Source organism: Furipterus horrens, unplaced genomic scaffold (assembly GCF_987537825.1).
Source record: "Furipterus horrens unplaced genomic scaffold, mFurHor1.1.pri manual_scaffold_16, whole genome shotgun sequence".
In the NCBI taxonomy this organism is placed as follows: Eukaryota; Metazoa; Chordata; class Mammalia; order Chiroptera; family Furipteridae; genus Furipterus; species Furipterus horrens.
Window position 1 is genome coordinate 10,851,594 of NW_028327186.1, and position 8,272 is coordinate 10,859,865.

Below are 8,272 nucleotides of genomic sequence, written 5' to 3' on the forward strand. Positions count from 1 at the left end.
CGCATAGCTACGGCTCATGTTGTCACCTGGCAGACCGTGTGCTGGCACGCGCTGCGCCTGACCTGGGTTTCGTCCTGTGCTCTGCCACCTGTGTGATGCTGTCGGTCATAACCCAGCCTGGCTGTGAAATGAGGGCTCAGACTAAATGAACTTGAGGTTCTTCAGCTTGTCCTGTGGGGTTGGTCTATTTGTGTATGTGCAACGTATCGGAGTCTCCGAGGCCGGCGGAGCCTGGGGCAGGGGACAGGGAAGCACGCTCATGACGTTTCCTTAGCCAGCCAAGGACAGACCTGAGAAGGCAGGCTGTCTGGGGAACCGGAAGCCATGTGTCCTCCTTGCGTCTCCCCAGTGGTCAGCGGCACTGCGATGTGGTTCCTCCCGACATGTGCTCTTCTTAACACCCATTCTTCCTTCAGAGCGCTTACCCCATCTAATTTTGAAACAACCTCTGTGCCTGATTCCATGGAAGCAGGATAGTGTGTCCTGTTTTTCGCTCTGTCCCCCAGGGCTAACACAGAAGGGTGCACCAAATATGTGTTGAATAAATGAGTATTTTGTTCCTCCAGCCACTGCTCTTCGGCCTCTCTCTGCTCTCCCTGTGAGGGCGGCCTGCAGGTGGAGAACTGGCGGGAGGCAGTGTGAGGGCCAGGAGGGCACCTGCGGCCTGACAGGGGAGGGGGCGGGGGAGCACCAGCGGCCCTGCACACTGCCTCGAGTCACGCAGACGTCTACACATAAATGCAGTGCTCCCGCTGTGTATTTGGTGGGGAGAGAGACGGGGGGGGGGGGGGGGGGATAGAAAACGAGCTGTAACTGACTAGGAATGTCCTGTAATGTAGAGAGAGCCAGATTTGAAATCAAGACCTAGATTTGATTGCTATTTTGTTCTTACTTGCCATATAAGTCACTTTATCCTTTAAGCAGAGAAAAAAAAGTTTATTCCTGTCTCATAGGATTGGGAGGTTTCATGACAGATGTGAGCATGCATAGCGAATGCACAACAAGTTCTTAGAATATCAGCCCACCCAAGCGCAAGGCTGAGCCTGGCAGCAGAAGTGGTCCCGGCCGCGGCTCTGGGGCAGCCTGCCTCGCTGCTGTCAGGCCACGCTGTGACCTTGGTGCCCAGCCCCACTGGCTACGTCCCTGCTTCTCCTGTTCAGGTTTCCGGTCGCACATACAGCCCTGCACACACAGCATTTGCAAGCCGACAGGTCAAGGTGAGAGTAACTGGCTCCGTTTGGGAAGCAGTCCCCAGAGGCAGTTAGTATGTCCCCTGGATGCCTCTCTGAACCACAGTCCCTCCTCTCAACACTTAAGGTTTTTGTTAACTGAAAATCTTCCGCTTTCAAACCTTCGTGTTTTCCAGCACACGTGAAGTCTGGCCCAGTGAACACCTCTCATCTCCTGTCTCAGAACTGCCTCTTGTTGTAGACAGCAGCTCAGGTTCCTGAGTGAACTCACCTTGACAATCTCACAGCTTGTTACACACACACACGAACGCACATGCCTGCCTGGCCGAGCTAGATCCCTGCCCTGAAACATGGAAGGTACAGCCCATGTAAACACAGACGTTTCATGTTATAAACAATACAACCTACATACGTGTTCACTGAAAAATCATCTCTGCAGAAGCCATGGGGCGGGCCATAGGGTAACCCAGATAAGGCAGATTTGCATTCGGGGTTCTCACAGGCTTTACGCAGGACTTCACACACAGTATGAATGTGGATAAAATGGATACAAACTCAACACTGAGAAGGTTTTAGTAAAATTTTATTTGATCAAGGAAAACATCTAACAATGGCTCTGACATTAAAAATCCACTTAATTTAAGCAAGGCAGATGACCAATTTCATGCATCATGGTTACTGACTACATAGAATTTTTGTTTAAACTGTTTCTCAAATTCTACAAGAAGAAAAGTCTAGAACAGAAGCAAACAAAACTTTTGTTTTCTGTAAATACTGCAATTTCTTCCCATAAATAATCTGCTGCAACTAAACTTCAACAAGGGGCAGGATTTACCTCAAGGCCATGGTCACCTGCAACCTGCAACCTGTTAAACAAAACAAAAACATTTTTAAAAAGCCAGACCATTGCAGCCACCATCCCTGACACTGGGCAGATAAGAGACAACAAATCTGTTCTTTTCTTGGCTTTACCTCTATCACTTTGTAATTCCTGAGCCGTTATTAACATAAGCTTTGGCTTCCGTCAACAAAGGGGAAAAAGAATATGGGGGGCGGGGGGGAGCACATTATCTTGATATAAACTAACGGGTTTAGTAATTCAGAATACTAAGAATTTAAGGTACCTTATTGGATGGGATTGGAAAGTTGGTTAGACTTGGCATATAAAATGACATTGGATTTAGATGTAATTAGATTGTCTTCTATTTGGAAAAGTGTAAATTTAATAATGACTTCCTGCTGGTTGAAGTAATGACAGGCAATCACTTGTACACATCCAGTAAAGTGTTTCTGAAGCATGTGCTTGGTCATCATATAAGCAGAGAGGTTGCATGGGGAATGAGGCCTTTTTGTTAATACTTCTCATCCTCCAAAATGTGTTAAAATCCTAACTTTACAAGGTTCGCACACCGGCAGGTGGTCCCAGCGGGGTGCACCACAGCATGGCCTTCTGTCAGACTGTGGGTCTCTACCCAGGGAGGCTTAGCTACTAAAAACCTTCCTGGACCCACTGAAGACTGCGCTGCAGGAAAGAAAGGTCCTCTCTTTTTCCTAAACAATTTCTGCAATTTCTGGTCTCCTTCCTGTCTGAGTACAGTAAGATTCTCATGGGTTCACCCTGTGTGATCTATAAACTTACCAGTTATTCTTTATAGTAAGACAATGGAAAGTGCGTAATTGCTGTTGGTAGATAAGTAGGTCTTGAATTGATTTTGCAGACAAGACCTGTTCTATCTACCTTTTTATTTAGGAGGCTAAAAGCTGAGTCAGCTTGACTTCAAGGACTCTATTTTCTTAGTCTCCAGAAGAACACAATCAAGTCCAGCTTTTAGAACATGGCCTAGCATGGTTCAGAGAGTCATTTTTAAGCTTTAAGAAATCTGACCTCTTGCATATGCTTGTTTCACTGCAATAAATGGTTAGTGAATCGAAGTGCCAAGATAAAAGTTTAGGATTTGGAAAGAAAACTCCATCCAGCCAACATCTTTTCTTGATAGCATGAATTTGGATTCTAATCTTGCTTATTCCTAAGCCTAGAGGTGGAGCTCTCTTTTGAAAGCTTAGGAGAAGCCCTTAAATTCAAATAGACTGGACTGGAGGCAAGAATTAATCCATTTACTGAGAGAAGTACCCATGTTTGAAAACAGTTTACATACAGTATTTACAGCTCCTTCACAATGAAAATCTGGACGAATGAGTTCCTCAGTAGTAGCAAGATTTCCTCTATGCGATGCTAACAGTTTTTCAAAATTTGCTCATGTTCGGGTTGCTTTCTAGACCTGTAAGACTTGCTCATGTCCTACAAGGTATTTCCATTTAATATGAGAAAGGTGACAGAGGTAAAACACAACACATTTAAACGCACAAGCACCGAGTGCAACAATGTTAGATGGCTGAGGTCTGCAGTGCATTCCACAGCAGCTTACCTGGACTCGGGGGAACTTCCAAGTTCATACAGCTGGTCTTAGATTCAGAGAATGTGTTCTTGCCTGGTACAGCAAATATTCACAGCGAGAGCTCAGGTGATGGCTAAAGTCTTCCAGGATGAGCACATACCTATGAACCCCAGGCATTCCTGTGTAAAGGTATGTAACAAGCGGTCAAAGTTCCAACTTCACATTTTGTTAGTCCACATATGTTGCTGAATAGGAAATGACGGAAGCGACATGGCTCATCTCCATCCAAAATGTAGAAAAAGAACATTCTATCCCCTGACACTGACTTCGCCTTCGATGGCATCACACTGCACCGAAACCTAGGTATATGACCACCCCTGCCACTCCTCACTCCCCGCAAAAGGTGGGTTGTTCAGTAATCCAAAGAGACAGTATGCGGTGGAGCAAAGAATTCTAGGCGGCAAATGAAGACGTCTCGGTTCTAGTCCCGGCCCACACTAACCTCCCTATTATCTCCTCTCACTATGTGTCGGTATGATCTTTCCGCCTCTGGCACCCAATAACTTCCCTGGCAGCTTCAGGAAGCTTCAAAATTGCCAACAGTGTGTTTCCAAATTAATGCAACTGATGCTGATGGCTCCTCACGCAGGAGTCCCCGATTCAGAATACCTGGGTTCGTACGGGCCCTCACGTTCCATCCCTTCTTCGACACAGGATACCACCGATAAGAAACTGAACTTTAAAGACTAAACTTTGTCCTGTGTATTTCCCCCTTCCACATCTATCCCCACCACTGCTCTGTGCTCGTTTTTCAAACAAGATCGAGAGAGCTGAGCAAAATGAGTTAGGATGAGACCTACCCAGGTCTCTGGTGGCGCCGACTCTCCGACCGCTGCACCGACCCCTCCCCTAAACTCCGGTTCTCCGCCGCATCCCCTAAAACCTGACCCGCCAGCATGCCTGTCTACTAGGTCGCTGCTGTCACCCGCCCCGCCGAGTGGCCAGAAAACGGCCTTAATCCACGCCAGAGACGCAGCTAGCCCTCCAGGATCTGTCCTCCATTGCAAGTCCCGTCTCCTTCCGGCGGAAGGGAACCCTTTCTGGTTTCCGGGGCGTGGGAAGGAAGTCCCGCCCTCCGGGACAGCGTGACGTAAAGATGCGTCTAGGCGCCGTGCGCCGGCTCAGAAGTAATGACGTGGGTGCCTCTCACTCTGACTGGAGTCGGGAGAGCCTTGGCGGTCAAACGGATGAAACCGAGGGACGTCCCGGCTGGAGGTCATTGTCGTGGGTGTGAGGAGCGGGGAGAGGGCCGGGAGTCCTTCGGCGGGGCCTGGCAGAGCGGCTCGGAGACTCCATCGCCTCAGAAACTGCCTCCTCCCGGGCGACCTCCGGTCAGCTGTCCGTCTCTGCCTGTGCTCCGCCTGCGCTTGTTGAATTTAGTTTCTCTCCGCCTTTTGCGCGTCTGCGTAGCCCCACGTCTCGCTGGTGGATGGCTGCCATCAGGAGCACTGTGGGGCCAGGGGACAAGTTAGAAGTTGTGCCAGTCCTTGTCTCAGCTTCTGGGCCGCCGGAACGGAGCACCGCGGCAGGGGGCCTCACCACCAGACGCTTTGTTCTCTCACAGGTCTGGAGGCGAGAAGTCCGAGGTGTCGGCAGGACCGTGCTTCCCCTGGAACTGGGTAAACCCCTTCCTTGCTTCTTTCGAGTTTCTGGTGGTGGCCGGCACTCCTTGGCGTTCTTCGGCTTCCAGCGACTCCACTCCAGTCTCTTAATGATGTCCTCTCGCACTGGGTGTCTCCGGCTCTGTCTCTTCTCGTACAGGGACACCCGTCTTCTTGGATCAAGGGCCCACTTGGCTTCAGTATGACCTGGTCTCCACTAATTACATCTGCAGTGATCCTATTTCCAGATAAAGTCACATTCTGAGGTTCCAAGAAGGACACGAATTAAAGGGGGGACAGTGTCCAACCCAGTACAGCTGTCAAGAAGTAGGCAAGCCCTGGCTGGTGTGGCTCAGTGGACTGAGCGCCGGCCTGTGAACCAAAGGGTCGCCGGTTCGATTCCCAGTCAGGGCACAGGCCTGGGTTGCGGGCCAGGTCCCCAGTTGGGGGTGCACAAGAGGACTATACAGTGATGTTTCTTTCCCTCTCCCCCCCTCCCTTCCCCTCTTTCTAAAATAAATAAAACCTTTTTTAAAAAAGAAGTAGGCTTGACCAGCTCTGGCCTGGTAGCTCAGTTGGTTAGAGCATCATCTTCCCATACACCAAGGCTGCAGGTTCGATCCCTGGTCAGGGCACATACAAGAATCAATCAGTGAATGCATCAGTGAGTGGATCAACAGATCGATGTTTCTCTCTTCCACTCTGAAATAAATTTTTTAAAATCATAAGACAACAGCTGACAAACAGTTGTAGTAGAAGTGAGTTTAAGCGTAGTTCAGTTGGATCTGAGAAGGATGGCTGGGGCAGCTGGGTCCCCTGGGGAGGCCAGTGAGGGGAGAAGGACCTGATCAGAGAGCAGGCATGACGACGGGGCTGGCTGGCACAAGCAAGTGTGGGGCAGGGACTGTGCGCCAGGAGGAGGGAAGAGAGGGTGGGTGAGGGTACCACTTACTCATCCCAAACCCCAGCCTCAGTCTGGCTGCCACCTGCTTCCAGAGCTCCCAGGAGCAGGGAGTGCTGCTGTCTGACTGGCTCCTTCCCCTTAACTGAGGGCAGACCGCTTGTCCTCCCTGCTGTGGCCATGGAAGGAGAGCACTTAGCAAAGTGTAGAGCGTGGCTGCTGCAAGGTGAGCTGCTGGGGCTGGGGCTGGGGTTCTGGTGGGATCACTGTGCCAAGAGGGGGTGATCAGAGGCTGCCTAAGGGAAGGAAGGGCCAACAGGGTGTGCTGGGGACTCTAGGGAGGGGCCTGTTGTGCCCCAGCAGGGAGCCCTGGCCTTTGTTCTAGCTGAAGGTGGCCAGCAGGGAGCCCTGACCCCAAAACCTCACCTTTCACAGAGGAACCCTTTGTACAGGGCTAGACCCAAAGGGGACGGGAGGGGCTGGAAATTCAGGTCAGACCACAGCCACAGAGCCAAGGGCTGCCAGGATAGCCCCACAGGCCTGTGCTCAGTGACAGAACCCTGCTGGGTTGAGGTCCTGCAGGCACCTCTCAGGGAAGAACAGGGTCCTGGACCCCAGAAAGACTGCCTGTCACCCTCACACCCAACCTCAGGGCCACCGTAGCCACCCTGTTCTGAAAGCCTCAGTCAGGGTGAGAGGACAGAGAGCTCAGGCCTCCAGCAAGGAGCCTGGATAGGCTGGGCAGCATTGTCAGGCTGGGTGCCCAGAGACTGGGATGTCTGCAGGGGTCAGGGTTGAGGGAAGGGGATGCTCGTTTGCTGGCAGCAGGAAGAGGCCATCCTGGACAGTGGTTAAGGTCACAGGCACTGAAGCCAGACTGCCTGCGCTTGAATCCTGGTTCCTGCACTTATTAGCCGTGGCAGCCTCTCCTGGCCTCAGTTTCCCCACCTGTAAAATGGGAATGACAACGGTGTCTTCATGGCATTGCTGTTAGGGTCAGATGGCTTTGTAGCAGTTTCTGGCAGTGAGTGCCATCCTATGGACGGAGCACCACATGTGAAGCGGCCTCTCCTCACCCAGACCCTGACTCAAAGTCCAGGGGCCTCACTGATGGCGGCCAGAGGGCCTTGTCACCCCCGCCCCACTGGGGAACTTTCCAGGGGAGAGTCAGGGGACTTCCCAGCTGGGTGACTCCTGCAGCTGCGGGGCAGGGGTCACAGGGAGACAGCCTGCCTGAGGTCCTGTAGTTCTCTGAGCTGAGGAAGACCCCCCTCTCTGCCCTTTGTCCCCCGATACCCAACCCTAAACACTGAGGAGCAAATCTAAGGTAAATCTTCCCCTTCCCTTTGTCCCGCTCACAAAGAGTTCTGGCCTTTCAAGTGCGTTGTCCCCAGTCACAGATGAGGAAGTTGAGGCCCCGAGGGAACAAGAGCTTGATTTGATGTCCAGTACAGTAAAGGAGCACCACCAGCACTAGGTCTGCCTGTCCTGTGTCCAGGGCTGCAGCACAGACTCACGGACGCACTACGCGCACAGGAGGTGCCTCACCCAGACAGTCCCACACCGAGGGTGCACGGCCAGAGGGGTGAGGCAGCAGCGTGGCAGCTGCACCCTCACTCCTCAGCAGCAGGGTGGTGACAGCTGCTTTCTTCCTCCCTCGGCGGGCTTCACAGCGCTCAGTTTGTCTTCTCCCCAGGTAGGGTGCCTGCTGCCCCCCACAGGGGCCAGGACAGTTCACCCTCTTCCACCGCTCAGTGGATAGAGGGAGGGGGGAAGTAGGAGCCACGGCCCCTCCGTGGTGGGTTGCACAGCCAAAGCCCGTGGGAGCAAAGCAGGCCCGCCTGCTCACCTTGGGTGCACTGTGCCCGCTCCAGGAGAGCCCCTGCTCAGAGACCCCCACCGCATCCCTGCGCCAGCCTCCCCGCCTCCCATTCCAGGCGCTGCTGCAGTCCTGGGCAACCCCAGTGCTGTTCACCTAAAGGGACCTACCTGTGGAGCCCAGCTCTGCCTGCCTGGGTCCTGCCCATTACCCCCTAGGCCCACCAGGTCAGGCCCTGGAGATGGGGATCCCAGTCTGTACATCAAACTGAGCCCCACAGACTCTTCCACTTGCCAAGTCCAGCT

The 8,272-nt window shown here is 52.4% G+C and overlaps 2 long non-coding RNA genes and 1 other non-coding gene across 3 annotated transcripts; 1 reads left to right on the plus strand and 2 right to left on the minus strand.

The window, feature by feature from the left end:
• Positions 1 to 1,755: 1,755 nt before the first annotated feature.
• LOC149992110 (uncharacterized) lies at positions 1,756 to 3,716 on the minus strand. The gene is made up of 2 exons (XR_016508432.1): positions 3,617 to 3,716; positions 1,756 to 2,049 (listed from the first exon to the last, which is right to left on the minus strand). It is a non-coding gene; the product is annotated as an uncharacterized LOC149992110 (long non-coding RNA).
• Positions 2,869 to 2,995, minus strand: LOC149992111 (small Cajal body-specific RNA 15). Its single transcript, XR_016508551.1, has one exon.
• Positions 3,717 to 5,230: 1,514 nt separating the features above from the next.
• Positions 5,231 to 5,790, plus strand: LOC149992112 (uncharacterized). Its single transcript, XR_016508431.1, has 2 exons — positions 5,231 to 5,265; positions 5,408 to 5,790. It is a non-coding gene; the product is annotated as an uncharacterized LOC149992112 (long non-coding RNA).
• The last annotated feature ends 2,482 nt before the right edge of the window (positions 5,791 to 8,272 follow it).